Genomic DNA, 13,267 nt, shown 5'->3' with positions numbered 1-13,267 from the left:
AAATATGAATGTTGTATATTACCAGAAGTACTTCTAGTGATTTTAGAAATAACACTTGACCTAACATCATCATTCTGTTTTTTTTTTAAATAGTTGCTATTATATTTCACCAAGTTTCTATTCTATTTATGTATTCTGTATGAAGGAATTGGCTGCTGCACCTGATATTTTTGATTGTAGACGTGCATTATATATACATACAGAAAAGGAATGAAAATGTTCTGGATCTGAGACACAAATAAGTCTTCCTCAAGATTTTTTGTTTGATTCCCTAAACTGAAATCAAAACTCAAAACAGCACTGCAGATTGAGCACTTTCTAATGTTAGCCCTGCTACCACGGATCAGGCATTGCGTGAAGTTTAACAGAAAAAGCTGCTGTGCATTGTAGGCAACTGCAGGACACTGATTAAATCATCATATACCTTTATAAGATCTGTATTTGCAAAGAACTGATATCAGATGGAACAGGGCATTTGCTGATCCTGGGGCAGAGCTCATTTCTGAGCATTTGTGTGAGACAACATTATGTAACAGAGCACTCATTTCAATTAACAGAACATGTCTTCTCTGATCAAATTCTCTCCTTTCTGTGCCCCCTTAAATACCCTCGCTCAGAGCTCCTATTGACAGAAAAAGAATTCAATGTTATTAAGGGCAGATGATCAGCAGCAGTATCTCCTGATGCTTCAATCCACCAACAGGAATCTTGTGACAGATGTTTCTGCACTTTATGCAAATAGGAACTTCATGGATCAGTTTTCCTTTCCTCCATGGAATATATGCAGCTGGAAAATAGAAATCCAGCTCCACGGCATGAAGTGAAAAAAAAAAAAAGCCATGCCACTGACCAAACAGGCAGCTGAGAGAAAGCAAGCCGTAGATGTGAAATCGAAATAATTACACTACTGGTTCTTAGGATCACTTCTGGGTGTCTTAATCAAGCAGTGCGTGCAATGATACAGGTTTTGTGGGCGACAACAGTGCCGCTCACAAGTCGTTTCTGAAAGGAGTGGGGGGGATCTTCCCCGGGTTGTATATGTTTCTTCACAAATCTTTTGGGTTTTTAACCATTTCTGCTATGCTGGTTTCATTTTCACAGTAGTTGTGGATAACTATATTAGGTATAATATGTAAATGTATTAAAAATAGTGAAGCTGAGTTTGCACACGAAGAAAGGATTTCAGCTTCTTATATGTAATAAATAGGGTATAGGCATTTATATAAACAGTATGGGTTTAGTTACATTCTTTATAATAGCACAGAAAGCTGGATATGTGAAAATGATTGATGAAAAGAAGATGGAAAATTTCTTTCCTATTTATTACAAAAAAACCCCAACCCTCAAACTTAGTGAATTAGTGGAGGTTTAAAGGAAATACGGTTTTACAAATTATTGCATAGTATATAAAAGAACATATGTATTTAGTAATTTCTATAGCATCCTGCAATAAGGACAGGTTGTAGAATCTCACTTATTATAACTCTAGAAAATCATGAAATCCTAAACACAATTATTTTAAAAATGCTATTTTAATTAGAATTATTAAATAAAATTAATACTGTTACTTTAGACTGCTTTGGCCTTCTTCTATTTTTTTTAAGATGTTTGTGCAAGTATTTTTTATCATCAGACATCAGAAATAAGTATCATGAGTTGTTGGTCAATTCTGTCTGTAGCTTATTTTCTCGTTGAGAATTTTATTAATCTTGTATATACATTTTAGGTGTTTTAAAATCTATTGTTGGTCACCAAATATTATATTTTTTTTAATATTTTCATTTAGAATTTAATTCAAAGCCTATATTTGGTAGTGTGTAAACATTCAGTCAGGAACTATGATAAATTTTCTTTATATATACACAAAGCCTGGTTTTGTATCACGGTATTGTGTAGAATCTTGTCTCCATTTCATGACTAGTCAGATGCTGAGAAGACACCTCTATTCAGTTCAGAAGTGCTACATAATTTTGTTCAAAAATCCTTTTCTGTACTTCTTTTTTCTAGTTAATTTTATAATAAACATTACTGATTTTATGTTGATTTATTTTAATTCAGTTCCTTAAAAAAAACCAACAAAACAAAACACCCAAAGACATAGTGCCAATACTAGGAAAAGAGGAAAGAAAGGGATACGTGTGCAAGTGATTATCATGCTATACTGAATCTAGTGCAGATGAACAGCAAATAATTGACAATATGTTTGTATGTATTATATCATGTCTGCTTTTGCAAGATGCTGTGCAGCTAGTGATGTTCTGCAGGTAAGGTACAGTTTCAGCTAAGACCTGTGTCTGAAGAGTCAAATACAATTCTAGAATCAAGTATTAATAGAATAAACTTAATTTTAGTTTTTTATAAAAGTGCAGCTGCATTTTCTATTTAATTATAGGTTCTCACAGTAGTAATTTTCCCATGACCTGCTCAATCTCAAAAGTCAGAAAATTGCTTCTTTTTTAAAGCTGACAATAGCACGGTATGTTTCCAAAGGAAAAAGACAAATTACAGAAAATCATTACTTTAAGCATATTTAAATAGTCAGGAAGAAATCCTAATTGAAAAGTTTGCTAAAATGTGAAAAAGTTAGCAGTGCCTTTTTTTTTTTTCCCCCAGATTATTCTCATGTTATTTGCAGCTTTACAAGCTGCTTATGATATGATGCCTTTCCTTTTTCTGCTCACCCTCTACCCCCCACCCCTTTCCTCTCTGATAAGGTTAGACAAAACATTTTTGGGATACAGAGATTTTAACAGGAGAGTAGTGAATTTGTAGGTGTGTTTAATAATCTAAATTGATTATTCTGTAGGAAGCTGAGACAAAGGTGACGGGAATCTTCGCATTTCTTTGCATGGGCTTCAGAGCAGTCTGTGAGCCTTTATTTTCCAGTAGTAGCTACTTTTCCCCCCGTATTTTAAAACAATTTGTAACCTTATAATTATCGTAATATATGTACAGGTGATATAGTAGCATCTTTATGTTAAACTCGAACATGATTCAAGCCAATAATTGACCTATAAATGAGCAACGTCAGAGTAGTCCTTAAATGAGGATGTGTTTGATGAAGTCTTTTGGCTGGTGGGGTGGAGTGTGAGCATGGCAGGGCTGGGGCTGCTGGCGGACCCGCTGGCGGAGGTGTGCAGTGGGGCTCTCCTCCCGCATCGACGCAGGGAGGGGTTAGGAGCTCTGGGACGGGGCTGTGGGTGACTGAAACTGTTGGTGGCTAGTCCCTGTTTGGGCCCTGCTGCTGCCCAGCAAAAAGGGTGTTTGGGCAAAGCCACCCACTGCGCAGCATGGGGTACACCCTGCGGCAGGCAGGGTGAGGGGCACCACCATGTCTCCTCGACTGCTTCTGCCCCTCACAGGCCTGGCCAGCTGCCTGCATAGTTGCCAGTTACTAATCATTAACTGCATTACTGCCAATTAGTATATTTCTAACCACAGTTGTTCAGAAAGGAAAAAAAAAAAGAGGTATCATAAAATAGTTTGACAATCATGAAGTGCACTCTGTTCCCTCTGCATGCCTCATCCCCAGTAAACCCATGCTCTTCCCCTGTTCCCCCTGGTCCTTCTCCCACTGTTTCCCACCCCTGAGCTCTCCCTTGCTGCTGGCATCTCCTTGTGGAAGAGAGGAGGAGAAAACCTTCACTGGGGTCCCTTCTGCTGCCACAAAATATGGGGGGGGGGGGGAGGAGTGGGAAAGAGTTGTCTGCTGAAGTAGGTAGCCATGGTAATGTGTCTTCAGCAGTTTCCCCAAAGGAGCCTACAGAAGGAGTTGCTCTCCTCTATTTGCTGAAGCACTCAAGCTCTTCCCCATCCCCATGTTCTCCATTTCCCATTTCTAAATGACTGTAGCTCTTACAATTAGGCCCCAACCACGGTCCTGTGAGAGAATGCAGTGATTAGTGTGATCCTTATTACAAAGATGACAACCATTAGAGGAGGAATTTGCTGTATTTTTGTCTTATTTTCCGTGAACCAGCAGATGACATTTACCCAGGTGGCTCTCACTGTAAGATTCACAGAATGAGTTCAGGAGAGTATTATTGTCCCCGCACAACGCTGGGGCAGCTCCACGGTGATAAGAACAGTTGTAACTGTCAAAGCCCATACGAGCTTATACTCCATGATGTAATGATTTGACCCAAGCCATTTCTGCATGAGGTGTTCCAGACATATTTATTAGGTTTTTTAAAAAAAAATAATAAATTTAAGCTAACGCTTCAGGTTTTGGCTCTGGTTAATCATCCAGTGCATTAGGTGCAAAATACTGTTTTCAGCTCCTTGGTTGATCTAGACCTTAGACCTAAAGCAGAGCAAGAGGACAATGTACAGGCTGGTTCCCAGTGTAAGGGGCAACGTGAAGCAAGCATGGGGAGCAGGGCTGCATCCTCCCTTTGTAGTCGTGCTGGCCTGGGTGTCCCACAGCTGTTCAGAGCAGGGATCCCTCGGTCGTCTGCCCTCCATCCCAGTGCTACTCTTCTTCTGGTTTGTACGTCAGAGGAGCTGTGCGCAAAATCATTTGGCATCCAAGGATTGTTTTGATCAGCAGTGGTTTTCATTTAAGGTCAAATGAAAAATGACGTTAAGTTTGTCATACTTGCCTGATGCTTTTGCTTTCTGCCACTTTATTTCTTTCCTTCACTGGTGTGAAAAAATTGGAGTTTACATACGGGGGGATGGGGGTGGGTGGGTCTTTCTTGCATTTTTTGTTTTTGTTGGTCTAATTTTTCAGTCATTTCTCAGACTATGCTGTTGTGTTTTCTGACCCTCCTGGTCCCAGATCACACTCATCTGCAGAGTCTCAGTTTTCATGACAGCTGGCTGATCACCAGCATAGCCGAGTTGGGGGACTCAATGGAAGGACCTTGACCCCCCAGCCAGCATCTCTCGGGGAATTCTCTTTGTTGGGTGCTTTCAGGCTGAGGCCTCCCCCAAAGATGAAGGCATTTTCTATTTGCCAAAGTGGGGAGACAACAGGAGGAAGAATAAAGATGGAAATCTAAGCAGTCAGCTGAACTTGTTCAGACTGATACCAGCCTGCGGTATTCAGACAGCAGCTAACCCAAGGTTTCCCTAACCTTGGCAGAAGTGCGGGAAATAGTTGCAGGAGGATGAAGTGTTCTTGAACTGTTTCTCCCATGTATCAAGCACAAGCAGGCTTTTCTTCAATATTAAGCATGTGCCTCTCTTTTCTTCCCCTTTAAAGAAACTTTTTATTGTAGACTATAAAAGGGGGGGGGGGGGGGGGTGTAATGAAATAATCAATCTCTCTCTGTGGACCCCTGTGCTGCCTCTACACTATCCAAGGACAAAGATGCAAATCAGGACCTCCCCAGTATAAAAGCATTTATAAGGCAAATGTCTTGCTAAAGTCTTACAGTAAAAGCAAAAGGTTAAAAGAAATAGTTGTGCTCAAGTGTCATTTTAAACAAAAAGGAAAAAAAATAATTAACCACATTCTTTAAAACATCAGCCAGAGCTTCCCTGGAAGCATCAAAAACAGCGTTCCAGATAAAAGCAGCATGATGTGAAAAGACCTGATCAGCAACAGATTGATGTCTGGGCTTGGGGACTAATGTAAGAACTTAAAGACTTGGCTAGAGAATATATCTTGAGAAGCATAAACATATAAGAGGATGCCAAACCATGAAAGGCTTCCTTTGCACTGAGAATTCAGAAATCGGCGTGTTGACAAGCAGGGAAGCCAATGCTGCAAGCAAAGCACACAGGGTGATGAATAAACTCAGCCTTTGGGAGCCTAAGATGAGATCTAGAAAGGGGCCAACCTATTTAGTCACAATTTTAAGTCTCTACACCCAGCATTTAGGTGCTGTCAAGCTTCAGACCTCCCCACCCAGCTGCCGATGCTGACGTCCCACGGACTGGGGCAGCAGAGTTTGATTCAGAAAGTGTCTGCTAGTGTTCGGTTTTAAGAGGAGATGGAGAGACTTCCAAGAAGCTGACTTTATAGCAGGCTGGTTGAGCCATTTGTTGAGGCAATGGGAGAGTCAGGTTTAATTTCCTGCTCAAATGTGCTGCATTTTCTGGCCGTTGGCTTAGCAGTAGGCTCCTGGATTGCTTCCCTGGTGGCCACATATACCTCCTCCTGTGTACCGGGTGAGAGCTTGGAGGCTGTGTGGGGTCTGAGCTGTTCTTTGGCTGGCACGTCAGATCAGAGGCAGACGTATGCCTCTGCGATCTCCATGGTGGCCTCTGTGGAGCTACTGCAGCAGGAATGCTAGCTTTAAACCCTCAAGCAGTGGGCAAAGCAAGGGAACAGATATGGCTCGTGTGGTTCTCAAATGTGAGATCTGGTCACTCTTTATTAACTGGGGAGTCACTCTGGGATGCTAGCAGTGAAGCAGTGTTCTTATCTTGTGAGAAAAAACATGCAGTTTTCCTTTAGCTGTACTTAAAATTGGATAGTTCAATAGTTGGGCTAGAAATAACAGATTTACATATGAAGCAGAATAGCTATGAAAAAGTAGTTATTAGGGAGTTAAACAGGTCCTAGCTAATGTGCAGTCTGATTTTTGATGGATAGGCTCAGTTTAAAAGCTATATTCTAAGGAAACTAGAACTATCTGCAAAAATATGGGATGTGGGTGTTGTAGTCAAATGGAGAGAAAAAAAATAAACTGTTTACCTAAAAGAGCAACCTGAGAGGGCAATCCATAGGCGAAAACGCCAATGGCTTCATAGTTTGTGTTTAGCAAAACCCTACCATGCGGCTGTGCAAGCTAAACCCTGCCTGTCTCTCGTTTGGAAGAGATCTTGAAAGTCCTTTAAACTTGTTGACTTTTCTCCTCTTTTGCCAGGCTTTCCTGTGTAAGCACACTGATCCAAATGCGTTCATTCCTTGAGATGTACTCCTGTTATTGTCAGATATCTCCTGGAGGCTGAACACCTACCCTGGGAGGATGCTGGTAAGTACTGCAGGCACCTCTTCTTTGAGCAAAGTGATTAACAACTATGCAGCTGATGGCTCTCATTCATGTTCGGTTGGCAGGGTTGGCATCACTAAACTTGAGCTCACTTGTCACAATGGCAATAGAGTTGGAATTTAATTATCTGCTGGAGAGGAGCCCTGACAGCTGTGGCGTAGGTTTTTCGATGTGGATGTTGCCTGGATCACAAGAAAAATACCAAGGGCTGGTGAGAACAGCCATGTTCTAAAAGCATCTCTGCCTGGGTTAGACCACTGTGTACGAAAGAGGTATGTGTGATTATCTTGAAGCTATTTATTGACTGTCAAGTCAGATTGTGGTTAAAGTTTATCGTTACTGAAAGTTGTCCTCAGGAATCCTTTTACTTCACCAAAAGTAACTTTTCTTTTCCATGTCTTAGTTTGGAAGCACAGTGTTTGCTTACCATATTAGCCCTGGGTTTGCCTCTGGCTTGAAATTCTTGGAGGAAAGGGGATGGGTCTGCTGCTGGTTCCTTAAACAGTGGCAGTCTGTGATGGCTTTCTAGTAGTAAAACCATTTTAGTAGTAGCGGCATCAGGTAAGACCTCATCATTTTCCTATGGTAATGGTTATTATTGGTAAACTAAGGAAATGTTAGCTAAAAAAAAAAAGGGCAACTGTTTTCTTTTTTTTGTTTGTTTGGGGGTTTTTTTTGATGTGACTTTCCTTTAGCTTGTTATGATGCCCACTTCCCGGGCATCAGAACCAAGGCGCTGGGTTTTTCATGTTTCTTTGGAGTTTTGGTTTAGGGTTTTTTTCTTGGCAAACAAGTGCTCATACCAGTAGCCCTCTGGCATGTCAGAGCATGTCAGTGATTTCAAGGCACTTTTATAATGATTTCTATTATGCACTTGCACAAGTAAAGGACCCACACTATGAATAGGAAGTTGTCCTATTTGGCATTTGGTTGCCCCAACCTTGGAGGAGCACCCCACCATTCAGATGCCCACACACCTCTGGATGCCCTAAGGACAGTACAGGATTTGCCTCCTGACTTGCATCCCTGAATCCGCTTACTTTCCAGCACCCAGAAATGTCATCCCTCAAAGATCAGAAAAGGAGCCAAGGTATACCCATAGATCTACTTTCCTTCTCATACCCCAGACGTGACCATGCATGCCTCCTGGGACCTCCTGGCCCTGTGCCCCTGGCTGGTGGTGAGCTCACCCTAAATCCTGGACTACATGGCTGCAGTCCTTTCCTTCCCCTCCTGGGAAGAAAGCATGTTTTCACTGGCGGAGGGGAGGCACTCCATAGCCTCCATTTAAAGAAGGGTGAGGCCGCCTTTTGCTGTGATGATGTTTTTTCTGCTGTGGATTTTTCTGTTTGTAGCCTTTCTCTGTATTTAAGAATAGGTGAACTGGAGAGTTGCTTGTGTGCTCTTTAGGCCACCATCAGATTAAACCCTGTTTGATGCAAGTGGTCTTTCTTGCACCTTTCACCCTGGAGCTTCCTGAGCTAACTTTGGAGGTTAGCCCACAGGGCTGTACTGCCAGATGCCAGGCAGGGCAGGGATATTGCTGCCTGTGCCCTGCCCAGGTGAGAGGCAAGCTGATACGGGGCCTTTGTAAGGCTCTGTGCTGCTAGCATGAGCTAAAAGGGAGGACCTGCTGGGAGAGAGGGACTTTCTTCTCCAAAAACTATGCGTGTTGTAATGTGTTTATATTATGCACTGGCAGCTCTTGCTGACTGCTATCAGGATTAGAAAAAAAATCAGAAATTCTGGAGTTAAAACTCTTTAAGTTGCATGAAGATAATACTTAATAAACACGAATACATGGTAGGACTTTTTTTTTTTCCATCCTCTTTATATGACTTTTAGACTTACAAGCTTTTATCTTATTTTATGAGGCCATGTGAAATAAATTAAATGTAACACAAGATGCTGTTAAAAAAGATTTTATGACATCAAGAACTGTTTCTATATTAGGAGCAGATCCTACATAGACTTATGGATGTGAGTAATTTTGCTCCCATAGATAAGCTATTGAATCAACCATGGCTAACCATTTAAATGTTCAGAATCAGGCCCTCATTTTGGACGCACTTCTCATTGTTAAATCAATGTGAAAGTGAAATCTGTCTCCTCTCAAAAGGAAATTGCCAAGACTTTCTATGCTGAGATTTGGGATCTGTAGAAAATGAAGCCTTTTTATTTTTTCTTCCCTCCAATAATCTGTTCAGTGAACAAGCTGTGAAAAATAGTTCTATATTTTTTCCATGTGATGCAGCAGACGGTAAATTTCCATTTAAAAGAATGATCAGAGTAGCTGCTGGCACTGAACTCTGTTGTCTTAGTCAAATCTACTTACAAAGAGTTTACAGCAATACAATAGTTTATTATTTCACTCAACCAGAAATCAGATGAAAAAGGCAAAGGGGAAGCCTGAAGTAGGTTCATGGTCAGAATTCTTTTCTTTCTTAACATCTTGGTTTTTTAAATGCAGGAGTTGAGATCAGTAGTTTTATGTGTAAGGAAGAGAATATTTCTTTTCACCTCTACTTTTGTATGCTGTGAAATAATCAGACTTCGCACTTCTATAGTGCCTTTCTTCTGGGGATCTGAAAGCACTTTACAAACATTAATTAAAGTCTCACAACACCCATGTGGAGGTAAAGAAGCATTGTTTGTGTATCTAATGCAGAATTCTTAACCTGATTCTTTAAGTACTATACAAGGACTACAGTAAAAGAATGGAATAGCCAAAGCAAATTAATCTAACTGAATTGCTAGGAGCATGTGTATGTGTGTATGTATGTGTGTGTGTGTGCGCGCACATGTGCACACGTGTTTGCAGATCTATGCATTGCTATATGCCTTAGACTACCGTGCATCTGCCCTGCATGTCCTGCCCATTGTTGTCTCAGGTGATACAATGAGTGCTGCTGCTTCTCTCTGCACAACGCCTCAGGTCCTTCTACAAATGTATTTCTTCTAGGAAACCTGGGGAAATCTCTCATCGTCATTGATTAGGCAAGGGTTACTTTTAAAAAGCAGAAATGTTCTTTTCTTGATCACCAGTTTGTGAAGGAAAATAACAGGTGGGTGGTGATGATCCAGAAGGGGACTCTGTTCCCTGAGCTGGGGTGCCCAGGCTCCCCTCTTTGTCCCCCTCGTGCTGTCTCCAAGCCTGGTGGCCTAGCCGTTGCTGCTGCTGCCTCCACAGTCTCCCCATCCCAGGGGATTTTGGAGGCGGCACTGCAGGGGGGAGAGCTGTAGAGCAGGTTGGCTTCCACTGGGGCTGCCAGCGTGGGGCATTCTCCTACAGCAGCTTAACGTTGGGTTTGGCTTGGCTAGCCAAGATGTTAACAACTTCACATTAAAATATGTTAGATTATTTTACAGCCTTTATAGAAAGGGTGCTATCCTTTTAACATCAACCCTGCAGAGGTATATTGCCTGAACTGTGCCAGAGAGGAGACTGCCCCACACCCTGAGCAGGTAGAGTTGTGCTGGGTATCTCCATTTCTCCACCTTCACTGCTTTGTTTTCCTGCTGCTGTGGTACTTCACCCCACAGCTGGAGGCCAGAGTTGCCCCAGCTGTGTGTCTGTCAAGGAAGGCTGACTTCATTGTGGCTCTCTAGTTGCACTGTCAGAGATGAAATTAAGTGAGGGAACGAAGCAAAATGCAGGAAGCCCAAGCTGAAGGACTGAGCACCTCTTATTTCTGTGTTCAGCCCAGGGGCACAGTGTACCAGCCTTTCTCCCAGTTGTGCAGCCTGGGAGAATGCTCTGCTGAACTGTTGCAGCCCGACTGCTCTTTTCGTTAGACAAGTCAGATGATAAAAAAAAGTATTTTTCTAGGGGTTAGAAGCTGCCATTTATTTTGTTTGTTTGGGTCAAAGCTGTGGGGAAATAGATCCGCACAACCACTGTGAGTATGAAAAGGTGGTTGGCTGGCTACTAAAAGCAAAATGGGTGCTAGCTTCCTTCAGCCCTAGTCCCATGCTCTTTACAATTAAAAAATGCTTTTGGGTCACCAGCGTTAGATCTGTTTCTTAATCTTCATGTCTTCTTTCTGCGCACTTTGCTTGCTTTGTCTGACGTAGCTTAAGATCTTCAGTGCAAAGAGAGCATCTTTTATCTCTATAAAGTGTCATGCAAACTCGGGGTGGTGTGTAAATATTTAATAATAATATTAGTGATGGAGATTAGAGTCCTGGAGGAGCGTGTCTCCTTCCTCGCAGATGCAGAACATACAGTGGAGCTTTTTGTTTGTTTTATTTCCCTGATGAGCTCATCAGTTTTCCAGTTGTCCCTGTCATCATCTCGGTAAGGTTATCAGGACACACTAATCTTGACCAGGAAAGGCTTAATTAGAACTGGGCAAATAACTGCTTTTTCACCTGAGGCTTTGAAAAAAACTCCCCTAAAATACAGATTTCCTTTTTTTCTTGTTAGCAAAATGGAAAACTGGGGAAAAGGGCATACTGTCTTACCATTTCAACCATCCTAATTCTGAAAAGGAAATTAAATGTCACTTCAAGCATTCTCCAAGTCACATTTCAGAACAGGAAACAGAAACTTCTAATTTACAAAGTATCAGAAAAAAACCACCACACTGGCTTTTCTGAAGTGCTTGGTTTTGGACAAAACCTGTTGCTTCATTCAGTTCCTACCCTTGGCTAGATGTAGCATCTTGAGACCACCCTGCTGCAGTGCCCGCTGGCCCTTTGGTGCCAGGAGCTGTGCCGTGGTGCCTGGTGGGCATCCAGGGAGGGCTCCTCCAGTGGGATGCGGGGGCACCTCTGCGGGGCATTGCTCCCTGCCACCCACAGAGGCTGGACATGCAGCACGCCTTGGTCGCCTCTGGGTAAACTGCTGCACTGGTATGGTACCTATATCATAGAAGGGCTATTCACAAAAACGTTTTCCTTTAGCTTGGGATAAGCTTCAGCTCTCAAGGGTCCTTCAGGAGTGAAGGGCTGGAGAAATCAACTTTTGTATTATTTTTAACACTTATTTCAACAATAATATTATTGTGACCTTTAAGAGTAGAGTTGTTAACAGCCTTCTGCTGATGGCATGCTGCCCCACTGCAGGGGCTGCGAGCAGCCCTGTGGCCAGGCGAGGTCTAGGGGGGAAACTGTCCAGAGGTGCCCAGAAAGGCGACGTGAGCTCTCATGCTGCTGGAGCTGGTGGGAGAGAGGGCTGCGTGGAGGGTCTGTGGCAGCAGTGGAGGGGCTTCAGGGTGCTCAAGCCTGGGGCAGCATCGCCGGAGGCAGGCTGCGAGAGGCTCAGAGCCATCCCCAGCACTCTGCTCATTGACCCTTCTTACTTCCTCCTTTTCAGTAGCCTAAATAATTAAAAGAAGGGTTTGGCTATATAACTAGAATCATTTTATAGGAGGGGTTTTATGGCATACCTTACTTAAATCTTATATTTTCTAATGATTGTAGCCAATAGCAGTTAATTTAAAATAATTAAGATAAATATACACATCAAATTGCCAAGCACAATATTTTTCTCATTCATTTATGACTTAATAGACTTCAGTGTATATGTTCAGTCTTTACTAATTGCACAGTTGATAATTCTTTATGACTTCGAGGAGTTCAGTGTTTTCTATCTTTACTTTACTGGCTGCATCCTCTTAGCATAATCATAGTCTTAATTTTGCTTAACTTATGCTAAAGCAAAATATGGATCTAAACCACAGGAGGCAAATAAAACACGTCATTGTACAGTTTGCTACATTTTATAAAACCATTTTACAACATGAACCATCCACCCGTTCTGTTCAATGGAGTAAATGGGATCTAACCATGCTTTAAGGACTGCGCTCATCTTTAAGCTGATTAGTTTATATCCTTATTACAGAATCCAGGCATCTATACCAGGTCTAACATCTAATTTTATATACAATTAAACGGGCAAGCCCTGATGCCTCCAGCATAACCATTTCATTGCTGTTATTTACCTTGTGGCTCCCCGGGCAGGCTCAGAGCCCCGTTTTGCCCATTGACACCCAGTGCAGCACAAGCCTCGGTGCGGAGGCGGCCCTTATGGTCCTGGCTGCCATGGGCAGGATGGGGCGGAGATGCAGAGAAACCCAAGCTCATGGCCTGGAGTCAGTGGGAGATCGAGGAAGGCCAAGCCTTACGCCAGCTGGTTAGCAGGGATGGGTGGGAAGGTGGAGGCAGCGGCTGGTGTGGTGTGGAGTTGGTGGGTGGGCAGGGGCAGAGAAGTGCTCTTTTGGGATGCCGGAGCAGGCTGTGCCCATGTCCCTGTTGTGCTGGCGCTGGGGAGCGGTGCCTGTGCTCGAGGCAGTACCCGCCTGAAGGCTGTATGGACAGGG

The 13,267-nt window shown here is 42.7% G+C and overlaps 1 protein-coding gene across 1 annotated transcript in view; it reads left to right on the top strand.

The window, feature by feature from the left end:
• Nucleotides 1-13,267, top strand: part of SPATS2L (spermatogenesis associated serine rich 2 like) — a 726,913-nt gene that overhangs the window by 5,680 nt on the left and 707,966 nt on the right. The gene's annotated exons all lie outside the window — the stretch shown is intronic.

Source organism: Falco punctatus, assembly GCF_963210335.1.
Source record: "Falco punctatus genome assembly, chromosome: 8".
NCBI classification, from domain to species: Eukaryota; Metazoa; Chordata; class Aves; order Falconiformes; family Falconidae; genus Falco; species Falco punctatus.
Note: the sequence above shows the minus strand (reverse complement) of the source record. Positions and strands in the feature narration are given on the sequence as shown.